This window comes from Vicia villosa, linkage group LG6 (assembly GCF_029867415.1).
Source record: "Vicia villosa cultivar HV-30 ecotype Madison, WI linkage group LG6, Vvil1.0, whole genome shotgun sequence".
Taxonomy (NCBI): domain Eukaryota; kingdom Viridiplantae; phylum Streptophyta; class Magnoliopsida; order Fabales; family Fabaceae; genus Vicia; species Vicia villosa.
In genome coordinates this window covers 66,404,126-66,420,434 of record NC_081185.1, presented here as the reverse complement: position 1 = coordinate 66,420,434, position 16,309 = coordinate 66,404,126, and positions in this window count along the sequence as shown.

Below are 16,309 nucleotides of genomic sequence, written 5' to 3'. Positions count from 1 at the left end.
GCGCCGTTTGAAGTGTTAGGGAAATTATTGAGTATGCTTTATGATAAAGAAGAGTGTGTTGGTGGTTGTATGAGTTTTCATAAATGTATTTTGTGAAATAATATTTACTAATCAGGTGTGTTTTGACGGTAAATGTGTGTTGTGTGATAATGAATGCCTGAGTGGTATTTATGATGTATCAGTGTGGATTAATATAACCAGTGTGATGTGGATATGTGACCGAGTTATATTATTGTTGTTGTTATGTAATCGAGTCGTTTGTGTGCGCAGCATAACATTTCATTACGTTAATAGCGGAATGCTGTTAGCAGGTGGCCCGTGTGGCATTGGTTACCAGTAGGGGCTTAATGCTCGGTAACGATACATTAGCCTGAGTGGCAAGAGGTTATCAGTGGGGGCTAAATGCTCGATGACGGTTTGTCGTAGCTTACTGCTCGACGATGGTGTACTTTCCTGAGTGGAATGAAGTCCCAGCATAATGCTCGACAAGGTGTATTTGTCATAATGACAAGGAAGAGTTTACTCCGGATTTGGGTACCACATGCATATGCATAGTCGAGTCTCATTCATCATCATCTTTCTTTACCATTATGTTCTCACTCATTTATCGCATTGTTCATACATTGATTGTGGTCGACTTAGTGGATTACTTTGTTGTATGATTCTTGATGATACTTGTTGGCATTACTATATTTATCATGATTTTTCATTATAAATTATATTCTCACCCTTCTGCTTTAATGTTACCTACTCGTGGGTAATGTGCAGGTGATCCGCAAGTGTAGGTGCTCTTTTAGTAGTCGTCTATTTTGGTGTCGTCCGCTCATGATACGTAACACCTAGGGGGGATTGAACACTTATTTTGTAGATGATGCTTTTAGGATCTTTTTGATGTATAAAAGATCCTTTGGATGTATTCATATTATGTATTTTGGATACCTTCTCATACGTTGTATTTTGGAGGAATACTGTGGATATTCTGTTTACCGATATATATATATATATATATATATATATATATATATATATATATATATATGAATACTTTCAAGTGTTTATGAGAATCTTTCCTCTTTGATTATTTGTGTTACGCATCTTTTGCGAATCTGTCATTTTTGGTAATGTGGTTCCTTAAGTGTAATACCCTAATTATTTATATGAATTTAATTATTATACTATGATATTTGTACCTAAATGCTTAGGTAGAATTGGGGTGTTACAGTGGTCCGGGGGAAGTTGGTGGGAGATAAGAATAGAGTAAGCAGAGGACACAGAATAAACGTCATCACTCAAATCACGCCACCGTGACATATCACTCTCCAACGAAGGTCTAAAACCGCTAATCACAGACTGAAGGTCACTAAAGAAAGCCACCTCATAGTTAAAGAGAAAACATCTCCGCCACTTAATGTCCCAAATCCAGTTCTCCCCTTCCTACCTACCGAGATTCCCAATAGATTTGGAGCTCTAGTAAAAAATAGAGAATACTCTAGGGAATCTGAGCCGAAGGGGAATATTTCCTACCCAAGGATCATCACTAAAGGAGGTAAGGAGGCTAGAGCAAATTTTCAAGGAGAGATTATCCCTGAACCATACAGAAGTATCATTATCTTTACCTCCAAGAGGAGAGACCGTTCTCCACCAAGACATAACACGGCGCAAACTAGCGACTCTCCCACCAAAGATGGATGACATATGGGCTGCCCTATACTTGGCCGTGAGGATATCACGTAAAATACCATACGCCCTAGAAATAAGACACCACCTCCAGTTAACCAAAAGGACTAAGTTAACCAAACAATGTTCACTAACCCGAAGACCCTCATTCTTCTTAGGCTCGCATACATCCACCCACTGAACATGGGAAAATTTAGACTTCCCTTTCACTCCTCCCAAAGAAACCCCCTCTAAATCTTCACTATCTTCTTCTAAAACTTGATAGGAATCTTTAAACAAGATAATAAGAAGATAAGGATATAACATTAAGAAAATAATTGAGAAGGATCACTCTCCCATCTAGAGAAACATACTTATGCTTCCACGAAAGGAGCTAACTAGATATAAGATTAACTAGAGGTTCCCACGTAGACGCAAGGTGGGAATTTGCTCCAACTGGGAGCTCAAGGTACTTAAAAGGAAGAGACTCTTGCTTACAATGGAGAAACTCACAAGCAAGATCTCAAAAGGCCTTATCAGAATTAACTCCAATGAGGGAGCTTTTTGGAAAAATTCATACGAAGGCCTAAGTCCAACTCAAAACCACAGAGAATAGCCTTGATAGCCTAAATGTTATCTCCAGTAGCATATTCCAGGATAATCGTGTCATCTACATATTAAGATGGGAGACCACCTAGTCTGAGGATCATAATCTAACACTAGAAAGAAGGTTCTACCCAATAGCCTTAGAAATCAGACAACTCAGGCCTTCAGCAACAAGGAGGAAAAGTAAGGGAGTTAAGGGGTATCCTTAATTCAAACCCCTTTGGATACTAATCTCATGGGTCAGGCAACCATTAACAAAAGCCACAAGATTACCCGAAAACATATAGGCCATAATCCAACTTTTCCATTTATCATTAAACTTGAATCTGCAGTGCATGTAGCCAAGAAAATACATACTAATAGAGTCATAACCTTTCTCAAAATCAACTTTAATAATAAGACAAGGCTTCTTACTCCTCTTAAATATGTCCACAAGCTCATCCATACGACCACCACATCCACTAAGTATCTATCTTTAAGGAAAACAGATTGGTTGGTAGATATGAGCTTATCCATAACATTGGAAATCCTAGAGACCAAGACCTTAGCAAGAATCTTATAAAGAGACCCGACTAGAGAGATAGGTATAAAATCCCTTAAATGAGAATGAGAATCAACCTTTGGAATCAAAGTAACAAAGAAAGAGACGAAGCTACAAGGGAATGTAGCAAACTGATGAAAATGCTGAAACATAACTCTAAAATCATCCCTAAAAATGGGACAAAACCTCTTAAAGACTGAGAGAGTAAAGCCATCAGGGCCTGAAATCTTATTATCATCAGGGCTCTATCAATCTCAGTCAAGAGAAAAGGCATAGTAAGACTAGTGTTATCCTTATATGAGTGAAAGCGGAAAGGGACCCCATCTAACCTGGCCCGGTCAAAATAAGATTCTCTAAAATGAGCAGAAAAATTATTAACCACAACCTGGAGAATCTCAAAGACTCCTTCAACTCAAACAGCCACAACCTTAAAAGCTAGAATGTCGTCTTGGCATCACCTTCCATGAGCCACTTGGCTCTAGACCTCTCAAAAAATTGAGAATCTCTAATCCTCAGGAGGTCCCAAAGATCCAAAGAAGTGTTATTCCTAGACTTCAACTCCTCCATAGAGATAACACATTGCTTAACTCTCAAGTCGAGGGAAATAGTCGCTTCCCAAAGAGACTCAATCTGAAAGTCAAGATTGTCAAACAAAAAATGATTCAAAGATTGTTGTTCGACTATTATTTATGCTTTTTTGTTCTCTTCTTTATGTTGTTGGTGTTTTCTTTAAGATGGTTAGCTTATATTTCTCGTGTCTATGAACTATCTATTGGCTTGTTCTCATTTGTTTTTTATATCAATTTGTACTCCTTTTGTCTTATATATAAGAATATATTATATTTGCCCAAAGAAATATTTATTAATAATTTCTTAAACACTTTTTGTGACTTTTTTTAAGGAAAAACTATATTTAATAAACAATCATTATTAAATATAACTAATAATTAATAACAAGAAAACCCCCTATTTCAATCATAACTTATAAATGGCCAATATTTTTCCTTACATAGGCCAATTTAAAAATAAGAGTAAATTACAAGTATGAAGAAAACTTTATTATAATCCTTTTTGAAATAAATAAATAAATAAAAGATATGGACTCTTATTTATTTTTATGAATAAAATATATGAAAGTCCTTACTAAAGTATAAAAGCATGTGTTAGGGTTCAAAAGAATCGGTATCTTAGGATACACATCTTATCTGTTCAGCTCCCACAAACGATTCAAGTGCGTCTACATGTCATGGAAGACTCTCATCTCAAACCCTAGATTCATGCAACTGCACCTAAAGCAATCATCAACAAAATAGGTACGTTATATTAACCATAATGAAATTTCTCTTTATTTATGGAACTCGGCATCCAAAATATTATCTAACAAAATAGTACGTTTCTTCACTATGAGTTTCACTCTGGTAAGAGATTTTTTTGTTTTGGTCATCATGAATCAACCTAGTCTCATAATATTGTGGAATCTATCAAGAGATCAACGTGGTTCAAATTTTTAAGGTGGATGATGATGTTTGGAGAAATATTCAAAGTTTTTCCGCAGTTATTATAGACAAACATAAACTATCTACTCGCCAAAATATTAATAGCGCATGACATGGTTAACTGGTTTGCTATTCGAGGTGAGTTACTAGATGATTTGGAATTGGAATGAATTAAATTGATCTATTTGTGATGATATCCCTTGATGTAGTGAGATATATTGAACCCTAATTGTTTAGGTTGATGGACTCCCTTTGTTTTTCTCATAGCTTTCGTATGAGCCATTTTGTGATATGGAAAATGAAGGAATTTAAAATAGAAGAGTCTTGGATGCACTTGTTTAAGATTTAATAACATGTGTCAACAGTAGCCTATAGTGTATGATTTCCGGTGGAGAGAAGAGATAGAGAGAGAGAAAGGGGGACAATGCAAGGAAGAAAATGTATTAGAGAAGGAAAGAGATGAGGGTTATTATCACCGAAGAGAAACTTGAAGAAACTTTTAAGATGGACACCTCACGTATGAAAGATACTAATGATGAAGATAATGTTTTTGATGTGAGATGGAAGAGAATGGATTGTTTCATCTTTGATAGCAATCAATGAGAAAGAAAAAGAGTTGGTTGAATCCCACACTTAACTTCCATTCAATCAAGCGAGAAAGAGAACGAGTCAGCTTAGTTTGATGATTTTACGAGTTATTTGGGTTTTGATTGGCCAAGTGCATCTTAAGAATGAAGTTGTCAATTATCTTTTAAGAGAGCAAGCAAACGAGTCATTTGTGTTTTGATTGGAGAACGACATCTTAGAAATGAGGTTTTCAATAGCGTAAATATAGATACTATTGAAGTGTCTATATTTAGGTTATTGACAACTTCATTTGTAAGATGTCATTCTCCGATCAACAACATACAAATGATTCATTCACGGATTCTCTTTAAGGCAATTGACAACTACATTACTAATTACTAATATGTCACTTTTCAATCAAACCCCAAATGACTCGTTAAACAATCAAACCAAGCTTCTTTATTCTCTTTCTCTCTTCGATAGAATGAAAGTTAAGCGTGAGATCCAACCAAATCTTTTTCTATCTCTCTTGGATTGCCATCATTCAAGAAAGATTCATTCTCTTTCATCTCAGATTAAAAAAGCATTATCTTCATCGACGTCATTGAGTATCTTTCATTTAAGAAGTCCCAATCTCGAAGGTTTCTCTTCCGTAATATTAATCCTCCTCTTTTTCCTTCTCTAATACATCTCCTTCCTCGCATTCCTTCCCCTTCTCTCTTCATCTTATCCCTCCACTGGAATTCATACTTATGATAATAGCATCTAAACTTTGTTGTCAGTCTCCTATTACAGGTGTGTCTTTCTGACGATGGCAATACATTGATATTGGCATGGGTAGAATACACAACTTTTATCTATAATTTGAGAGATGATAGAGGAAAAGAATAAAGAATTAGCAATCAAATACAGTGGTTTTGTGCCAAGAATTATGTTAAAAGCTTGGTTTCTACTAATTGAAAGTAAGTTTTTTGGACTACTTATCTTTGTTTGAGTTCAATCTTATATACTTATTTCTAAACTAGCACCTTCTGAAGATATTTTACATGGTATCTTTCATATAGAACATTTCCAGTTTCTAATGCAGGGAGTGATTGCTTGAGCTCAGACCGGTCCTGAAATACGTCTTCATTTTTCTTTCCTATGATGAGTAGAATCCTTAGGGAAGTATGCTCAAAGATCCCATGTGCACATGATGCTTATCCCCTCACCCTTATCTTGTCCTCTATATATGAGCTTTCTTATCAGATCCAAAAGTAACTTCGAAGAATTTCTGTTTTCATAATACTAGTGTAACTAGTCTACCTTTATCTCAGAAACCGATTTTGTTTTTGATTTACTCATCTCACAAATTATATCCCTAGCTTGCATCAAAAGAGATTGCATATCGTATAGAGACTAGTTATTCTTATAAAGGTAGTTGAAGTTGTAGTTGAAATTTGATTTATATTTCTTTCTTGGTGCAGATTGATGCCATATTGATGGGATGTGAATGATTTGGCATTTTTTCATCCAAATAAACAACCTTATAGTGTGATTTGTGAATGATTCGAGAGTAATACATTTGACATTTTTCTCTGATATGTTTTTGTTTGATATGTTTTTGATTTGCAGGAAATTGTTGAATTTGTTTAAGGATGACATTGAAAACATAGGGTATTCTTGCGCATACACTTGCCAATGGACTATAATTAAGATATATTCAATAATTTTTATAAGTATGTAAATGAAGATGTTTCATCATAAATTTAGTTTATTGGACTTGATGTTGAGCATACAGATGGTAGTAGAGCAAAAGGGTTGTTCTACCCAAATACAGAAATAAAACAAAACCGCTAAACAAAACAACAAAGCGGTTTAATATGCCAAAAATTAAAATTACAAAGAGGAGCACTCTTAAGGCTCGATTCTAACCACATCCAAGACCGGAAAACCAACTCCGACATACACTCCAGGAAGCTAAAACAAGCATTGTTAAAGATGATATTGTTGCGACTCATCCAAATGGTCCAACACGTTGCTAACCAAATGACACCCACTATCCTCCTTTTGGTTGGATTTCTCACTTTGTCGAAGAAGAAAGGAAATTGCAAGAATCTTCCAACGAAAAATCAATATTCTCACCTAGCCACGCAAAAACCTTCTGCCAAAGACCCTTCAGAACCGTGCAACCACCTAGGAGGTGAGCTAAATTTTCCTCCGCCGTCGAACAAAAAACGCAAAATAAATCGTTGGCATCTAAAACCCCTCTTTTATGCAATTGGTCTTTGGTTGCAATCCTATTGTGGACAATTTTCCAGCCAAAGAAAAGAAATTTAGATGGAGCATTTACCTTCCACAAAAATGACGCTGCCTTTACCACCGAATCTGTTAATGGCGTCCTTGACAGCTTATCGTAGAACCAAGCGAAACAAGATTTAACCGTGTAAGCATCATCCTTGGTTAGACTCCAACCGAACGAGTCCTTCACACCGGTCGAAGGCACAATGTGATCCACACTATCCAAGAGCAGCTGCCAGAGAGCCGCACCACTGTTGCTGCCATAGTCCTACAAAGCCGCAGCCTTTTCCCACATCCAGCCAGAACCGGCGAAACTGCCCGCTGCAGCCACCACCATACCGTCATCCTTTGCTTCCGCATATAGCTCCGGAAAAATAACCATTAGCGGCTGAGAAGAGGCCCAGCAGCCGTACCAAAATGGTACATCTCTTCCATCTCCAATTTTGCAATTAATTGCACCTGTAAAATTTTGATACAACAAGTGGTCATAATTATCAGATAATAGTAAGTCTCGCCACCAAATTGAATCCCTTTTCTCAATGACGGATATGTCTCCAATAAGCACCTTCCTCTTCACTGTTAGAACAAGATTTGTTCTGATCAATATTCTTAGTTTTGATGATAACAATGTATATGAATTTTGTATGAGATAATGTGGTACTCTAATCCTATGCAATTTCCATTTCAGGAATCACATAAAGAGTATGCACAAAATCAGCGCAAGAAGCACTGACTCAGAAGGTTCAGCATGCAACATCAGAACATGGTCTGGCAAGACATCAGAAGATGGTCAGGCAGAATCAGAACATGGTCTATGGAAGCATCAGAAGAACTTGAGATCAGAAGCAGAAGCACTGAAGTTCTCATGGTATCACGCTCAGAAGCTCTTCAAGGTCAGAAGACAAGAAGATGCTCTACACCAAGCTGTTTGACTCTGATGATAATCAAACGTTGTTTACACAAACATCAGATCAGAAGCAAGTACAAGATTGCAGGCTACGCTGACTGACAAAAGGAACGTTAGAAGCTATTAAAGGCAATGTCAGTAGACACAGCGAAAGCAAGGCTCGAGGCAGTTGACAAAAGAGTGAAACACTAAATGCAATGCTGTACGGATCACGCAAAGCATTAAATGCTCCCAACGGTCATCTTCTCAAACGCCTATAAATAGAAGTTCTGAAGAGAAGCTGAATACAACACTCTGCGCAAATATACAGAAACGCTGTCATATTCAAAAAGCTCTCAAACTTCATCTTCAACCTCACTACATTGCTGTTGTAATATCTTAGTGATATTAAGCTTAAACTTAAGAGAAAATCACAGTTGTGATAATAGCTTATTAAGAAGCACTGTAACTCTTAAAAGAATTTGTTTACATTAATTTGTAAGAACTAGAGTGATCAGGTTGAGATCAGCATACTCTAGAAAGTCTTAGAGGGTATCTAAGCAGTTTGTTCCTAGAGTGATCAGGTTGTGATCAGTATACTCTAGAAGACTTAGAAGTTATCTAAGTGGAAAACCATTGTAATCTTGTGTGATTAGTGGATTAAATCCTCAGGTGAGGTAAATCACTCCAAGGGGGTGGACTGGAGTAGTTTAGTTAACAACGAACCAGGATAAAAATCATTGTGCTAATTGTTTTTATCTTACAAGTTTTAAAGCTACACTTATTCAAACCCCCCCTTTCTAAGTGTTTTTCTATCCTTCAATTGGCATCAGAGCGCCAGTTCTAAGGTGCAAGCACTTAACCGTGTTTAGAAAAGATTCAGGAAGAGAAAAACGCTTAAGTCAAGATGGCTGGTGAAGATCCAACTCACACATCTACATCTGGCTCTGCTGAGCAACACAATGGAAATGGTAACAATGGTTATACTAGACCACCAGTATTTGATGGTGAAAACTTTGAATACTGGAAAGACAAACTTGAAAGTTACTTCCTTGGTCTAGATGGTGACTTATGGGATCTTCTGATGGATGGTTACAAACATCCAGTGAAAGCTACTGGTGTAAAGCTTACAAGACAAGAAATGAATGATGATCAAAAGAAGCAATTCAAAAATCATCTTAAGTGCAGGAGTGTTTTGCTGAATGCTATCTCTCATGTTGAATATGAGAAGATATCTAACAGGGTGTTTACGGTGATTTCCGGTAAACAACCGCTAGTCTTCCAAACTATAATAAATATGATTTGGTTACTCGCAGGATCGACTAGATTGATCCTAGGACATAGTCAAAAAGGATGTTATTCATGATAGTTCGAATCATGTCTATGGTTGGCTTGTCTCGAAATAAGAAATGTTTAATCAAAGAAATAAAGAATAACAATCACCTTGTTATACACGTAAATACAACATCAGCGAAAGATAAAATAAAGATAAAATATAAGACAAAACTGTAAAGTGCAAGAATCTTAAAGTACAGAAACTTAAATGCTTCGAAACTAAATAGAACGAAAATAAAGAGTGCAGGAATGTAAATGGCAGGAAGTGAACGAAATGCAATAATATCAAAAGATACTTGAATAACGAAAGATACAAAGGTATTTAAAATGATGTTGGTGTCATACGTACATTTCTCAGCGAAACTCGTTCTCTTAACACTTGATACTTGAGCAACATGGGAGTGATTTGTACAAAATGAACACACGGAATCCTAACATTAAGACCCTTATTTATACTAGTTTCGACCCTAACGGTCCTACACTAATCTAATGCCACGTTACCCGCAGAAAATCCAGGGATGCCATCTGTCTTCGTGCGGTTACATAAACTACTTCGAAATTCAAATCATCCCGCCTGAATCATCTTTCGACGTGTGGCAACATAATTAGAATCAAGAATACCACGAAAATATGCTAAGCTTCAGTACTTTGCATATCTTCATAAAAAACGTCTAAGTCTCCAAAGATAATTCTTTTCGAACTTAGCTTCAATACGAACTATCTTCATTCCAACTTAAACCAACATCCTCGAACATGGCCATCAGTAGCCATTTTTGATCCCAAAGATGGTCATCAGTAACCATCTTCCTTCGAATTTCAACCTTCGAAAGATATTCTTCCGAAACGAAATCTTCAGCTAACAAATTGCCCCCAATAAATGCCTGTTTCGAAAACAAACGAAATAGGCGTTTCTTGTTATAATAAGATTTCGTTTTACTTACTTCTTAGAGTTCCAAGACTATTGACTGACGTCATAATCATTTATGACTCTATTTCCAAAACGTCTTGTCATTTTCAAAGATGTCTTCTCATAACTTACATTCCCACGTTCTTGTCTTACTTCATGATCATTACTCCTATATACTAGGAGTAAAGCTAATAATTATTCGACCGCCGTTGGATTAAATCAACGCCTGCCGCGTGTCTCTTGGCTTTTACCTAAAAGATTTGAAAGGGTTTCCTTTAAACCTTTAAATACTTGAACTTCCACCTTCATATAACTTTCACTTCTATCTCCTCATTCTCTTCACAGAAAAGAACATCTTCAGTTACATTCAAACCCATTTCCCAAATCAAATTTACCCATGGTGTCTTCTTCAAATGTTCTTACACCTGTTCTAAAACTTCAAAATCCTATGAAGACAGGGGATCAAGAACACATACCAAATCCAAATACTGCAGAGGCGCGCGCCATCTATGCTTCTCAGGTAATCATTCCCTTTGAACTTTCTGGAAAAACTCATGCCTTCATGGGTCCTTTACCAGGAGAAAATAACTTCGCTTTGAACAAATTCTTTCGTGCTTATTATAAAACTAGGCCTTTAGTTAGTAAGAATAAGATAGACGATGAAGGCCACCCAGTCTCCGCAAACCCTGATAGCCCAACAGAAACCTCAATTGAAACTCCTTTGGCCTTAGAAAAAATTAGGTTAAACTATGTAACCAATTTTGTGAAAGTCTTTAGGTCAATCCCATTAGCAAAGGATCCTGACCTGTATTATGCTTGGCTAACGAAAGTGGAAAAGCAAAAAGCGCCTTTCTGGAAACAACTAGGGATTTACGATTTAATCCAATTATCCAAAACAGGTTTAGAATATAACCAAACTATGTTAGTAGCGTCAGTTTACTTCTGGGATGCTTCTCACAATACTTTTCACCTTCCATGCAGGATGGTTACCCCTACCCTCTTCGATGTAGCTGCCATTACAGGGCTTCGACCAACTGGGGAAACCTTCGACCCTAATTTCATGGATACTGACACCATTAATTTTAACAAAGCCACAGTCACCTATACTGCCTTCATTCAACAATACCATAATGAAACGGACCCAAACGTTTCTGACGAAGAACACATAGCGTTTCTAGCACTTTGGCTCTCGAGGTGTGTCTTTTGCTCTAGGTCCATACAAGTAGCAAAAAGATATCTTTGCATGGCTAACCAGCTAAATGCTGGGATAAAGTTAAACCTAGGCCAGTTAATCCTAGGATTTCTTTATGAGAATCTTGGTGAGGCAACGAACCTTGTTAAGAACTACAAAACAGGGTCTCTTCTTTTCGCTGGTCCTTTCTGGCTGTTGCAACTATGGCTTAGTGCCACTTTCGAGGCTCACCTCCCATATAAAAATGTCGTGGATGAAGAAAGTGAAGCCATAAAGGATCGAACAGTAGAAGGAACCAGATTGGCTTACCTAACTCCAAAGGAAGAAAGTGGCAAACTTCGCGAAACTTTCCTGGCATTCATGATGATGTTCGCTGAACGTCATCAATTCAATCCTTCGATGGCTCCATTCGTACGACGTAAGGTGGGTCCCGAATGGTTTACTCGAGAATTTCCAGCCACTTCTCCTGATCAACAAGCTGAATCTATGACCCTCTAGGAGGCTTTCCTCATCCCAAAGTTGTTATATCACCGACTTCGATCTCCAAAAAGTCATTGTTGCCTCCTCTGCTATCAACCGAATCTGGTTTTAAGACAATTTGGGATGGTTCAACTCAAACCGAAGTGTTTGTATGACAAAAGGAATCACATGTGTCTACACACTTCGCATCTGACAGAAGATAAATATGAATCAAAAATCTCCCGATATGTTGGCATCACCACTTTGTCTCCTATTTCCTTCGAGCCTGCTTTTTATTCTACCATAGATTTTCATCAATGGTGGAAAGAATATTATTCTACGCAAATCTTCGATGCTGACAGCCTTACTCGGGAACTAACTGCAGCTTTTGCTGATGTGCAGGAGAATTTCCAGAAAGGTACTTCGACTCATATTAAAGAAATTCAAGCATTTCAAAAGTTCTTTGAAACTATCTATAGGCCTGATGACCTTAGTCGGACCGTTTGCGAGGCTGCGGTTACTTTACGTGAAAAGTTTTCTGCTAAACTGGATAAGTTGAAACTGCCCCCGTCTGTTCGACCAGAACTGCGTTATGAAGTGGCTTTCAAACTTAATCCTCCAAAATTTCCTCCACTGCCAAGTGCTGATTTTGGTGTGGCTTTAAGTCCTCCTTTTCCAGACTGGTTTGTGTGTGGAAATCCTATGAAAATTCTTCAGGAACAAACTAAAAAACGCGCTGAATGAGTGGTCCCGACTAAGCACACCTTGGATACTTTCAAAGGACATCTTCATATAGATATTGAGCATGTTCGCGTTTTGACTCCAATGCCTGATGGTTGGGGTTTAGATAATCCTTCGACTAATTCCCCCTTTTTTTTTAAATACTGATTGATATTTTGTTCGCAGCTGTTGCTCGAAAGAGATAAATCAAGGAGGCCCCTGTACAAAAGGGTTCTGGGACTTCGAGGAATACCAGGGCGAGTGGGAGTGATTCTGTCACCACTGGAAAAAAACCTACGGTACATGGATACCTTATATTTTAGCTTGTAAAATTTAATGAATGTCACTCACTTGGTTTTAATATGCACTTCAGAGCTCGAAGCCTCCAGCGCATTCGAAACGAAAAACTCCTCCAACAGCCGACTCAGACGATGAAGATAAATCTCCTCGTCGCACCAGACAAACGATAAAGAAAAAACAAAAACCTGCTACCCCTTCAGCCAAAGGAAAGGGATCTGGGGCTTCGAAGCTCACCTCTTCGAGTGACAAGGTGTCTTCTGAGGACTCACCCTTGAAGGCCGCTAGCACTATCCCCATTATGGGGAGTCATAACTCTAGTCCAGACAACATTCCGACCAAGGTATTTTGGGTTTCATCATTTAATCATTTCTTTACATTCTAATTCTAATGATTACGCTCACATTTTACCTTGTAAATGTAGGATGATGCTGGTACCGCTACTTCTGATCTCAAAGCCTCAAGTTTACACATTGACCTTGATAAACTTCGAGGTAAATATCTGCTCTTTCGAATGACAGATGAATTTTCTGCCCTTTCGTTCTAATCGATCCTGACTGTCCATCACAGGTGTTTCTCAACACGAATCTCACGTGCTTTCTCCTGTTCTCGAAGATAATCAACCTCTTGCAACCATCATTCCGACAGCGTCTGCTGAAGAAAGCCATTCAAATGACGAGTCTCCACCCACTCATCAAGATGAAACTATGGAGGAAAATCCGCAATGTTCAAATAGTGGTAACGCAGCTGGACAACCAACTGGCAGCGAAGACACTATATCTGAACAAGATGTTGCAGAAGAAACTTCCAAACTGGCTACACCTGGTTCTAATGAAATTTCGAACCTTGGAACTACGGTCAGTCCTGGGACTACTTCGAAGCAAGCTCCTGCGATGCCTACTCCCTCAGAACTAGAGCAACTCAAGAAGACTGATCCTGTGAGCTTCCTCAAGACCATGATGAGTATCGATAGCGCTTCGTCCCTTGGAGCTCCTTCGACTATCTTGGCAGGTGCTGGTGACAAGGATGATATTCCTAAACTCCTTCGTCAGATAAGAGAGAAGTTCTTTGAAACCAACCTCGTCGAAGCTCTCAGCAAGGATTCCACCAAATATTATGGTCTAAAAAACCTTCTGAAGAAAGTGGACTTACTTCTTGTTCCGGTGGAAATCTCAGAAGTAATTGTCTTATTGAGTTCTCTGATTGAGCAACTCCAATCTAATCTCCTTCGAAAACGGGATATTGACGGACAGCTCACAGCGAAAATTACTTCTCACCGTTCTTCATGGGAAGCTGCTAACGATGCAACGAAGAAGGTTGAAACCCTTAAGCTCGAGCGTTCGAAGAACCAACGGGAATATGAAGAGTGTGAGACAAATATCAAAGCCTGGAAGAAAGAAATTGAGCAACTCAAAGGGAAGATAAAGGGTGCCCAGTCTCGTCAGGTAGAAATCCAAAAAACCAATCAAGATGAATTAACTGAAGTGGCACAGTCAGGGATTCGACACTTCGAGACGGCACAGCAGCTAGTGCCAGAGATTGAAGAACTGAAAAGACAACAGGCATTGATCGAACGTCATATGTCCTTATGGGAGATCCAGTATTCGAAGATAAAAGATAACCTTCCCAAAGATTTTAATTAGTTGCTTCGAACCTTGTACTCTTTTTTGTGCTGCGTACTTATCTTGCTTTGTAATTACATTTCTCCAAGAATATATATATATATATGTGCAACTTTATCTTTCAATCTCCCCACATATTTTATTTTGCAATTATCATAAGTAATATCTTAGAAATTCTCTAAAACTTGCCAAAATATACTTTTTCCACTGTCACAGTAATTTTAATAAATGTAACCACGTGACATGATTATCCTTCGCAGCCCTTTGAGCCTAGACTTGACGTTTCTACTACCCTTAGCCGTAACCATCATTGAAAGCTGACGTCACCTTTTCCAAAACGTCTATTTGAGACGTGTGTGCATCAGTTCTCATCATGATTATATTTCAACTTCCAAGGGCAGGAAACGGCGGAAGCCATAACTTCTCTTTGGAATACCAAACGCAGTCCAATAAATCACTAAATCAAACCGTTCCTCCACTGCCAACTTATTCTATATAAAGGGTTGGTATTTCCACTTCTTCCTTCACACTTGCTTCAAACTCTTTGCCCCAAAATTTCGTTTCTTCTTGCATTCTCTCAAACACAGAATCAGACAAAACCTTTTCCAACTCTTCTTTTCCAAATGGCACTACCCCTAACTCATGCTAACATCAGGGCTTGCATCAAGAAAGAATTCAAACTTTCTGAAGAAGAGCTTGATAAAAACTTCATAAGTCTTAGCGCCCTCTTTGCTAACCAAGATCTTGAGTTTTACTATGAAATGCTGGAGGGATCTGTTTATCCCAATATGTTAGCGGACTTTTGGATGTTTGCGTCTCTGCGCATAGATCCAGAAGGCAGAACCACTATCGTTTCTGAGGTTCGAGGGGCCCATATCACTATCACTCCCTCTACCATCTCCAACCTGTTGAGATGCAATAACTCTGGAGAAACTTTTGATGATAATACCTTCAACATGACCACCCATCTTATATTGAGGACTCTCATGGACAATGATCCTTTCAGCGCCAAGGTCATCAGGGTTTGGCATCAACTCCTCGTAGGCAACTGTCGTCCATGAAACCATGATCAAAATAGCATCATGGTGGAGGATTTAGAGTTTATACTCTGTGCCCTCCGTGGGAAGAAAATCGACTTTCCTCTAATGATCTTCAAAGGACTTGTTGAAGCAGTTTCCATGGCTGCTGTTCGACAAGGCGTAGTAACATGCCTTCCATATGGAAGACTCTTATCTTACATGTTCCTTAAAAAAGGGATAGTGAGAAGGATGCACAGATCTGGATCTTTGGACATGTTCGAGTCGGAAAGCTTGCCCCTACTGTCCCTCGAGGGTTTAGATCAAAGGATCAACTAGGAGTTGGGTTGTTTTAGGCTTTATGTTTTGCATTTTGTAATCTTCAATGTTTTTGGGAACCAACTTCTCTGTAACGCATGTACTCCTTTGGTATTAATGAAAAATATTTTGACGTTTCTTTGGTCTTCTTACTGTACTTACCATGCATGTTTGTTTGAACATACAGCCATTTTGGTGTTAGTTCCACCATTTTGGCCTACGCAACGTACTTCGAATATCTACGTTTTTGCAAGAATCTTTACTTCATGCATGCTTGGTTTGTATCTTTTCAGATACTTCCCATTTACCCTTAAAATCCTACGATCTTCTGCCAATTCTTCTATTTCATAAGCGTTATTTGAAAACACTTTCAAGATTCGAAAGGGTCCCTCCCAATGTGGGGACCATTTA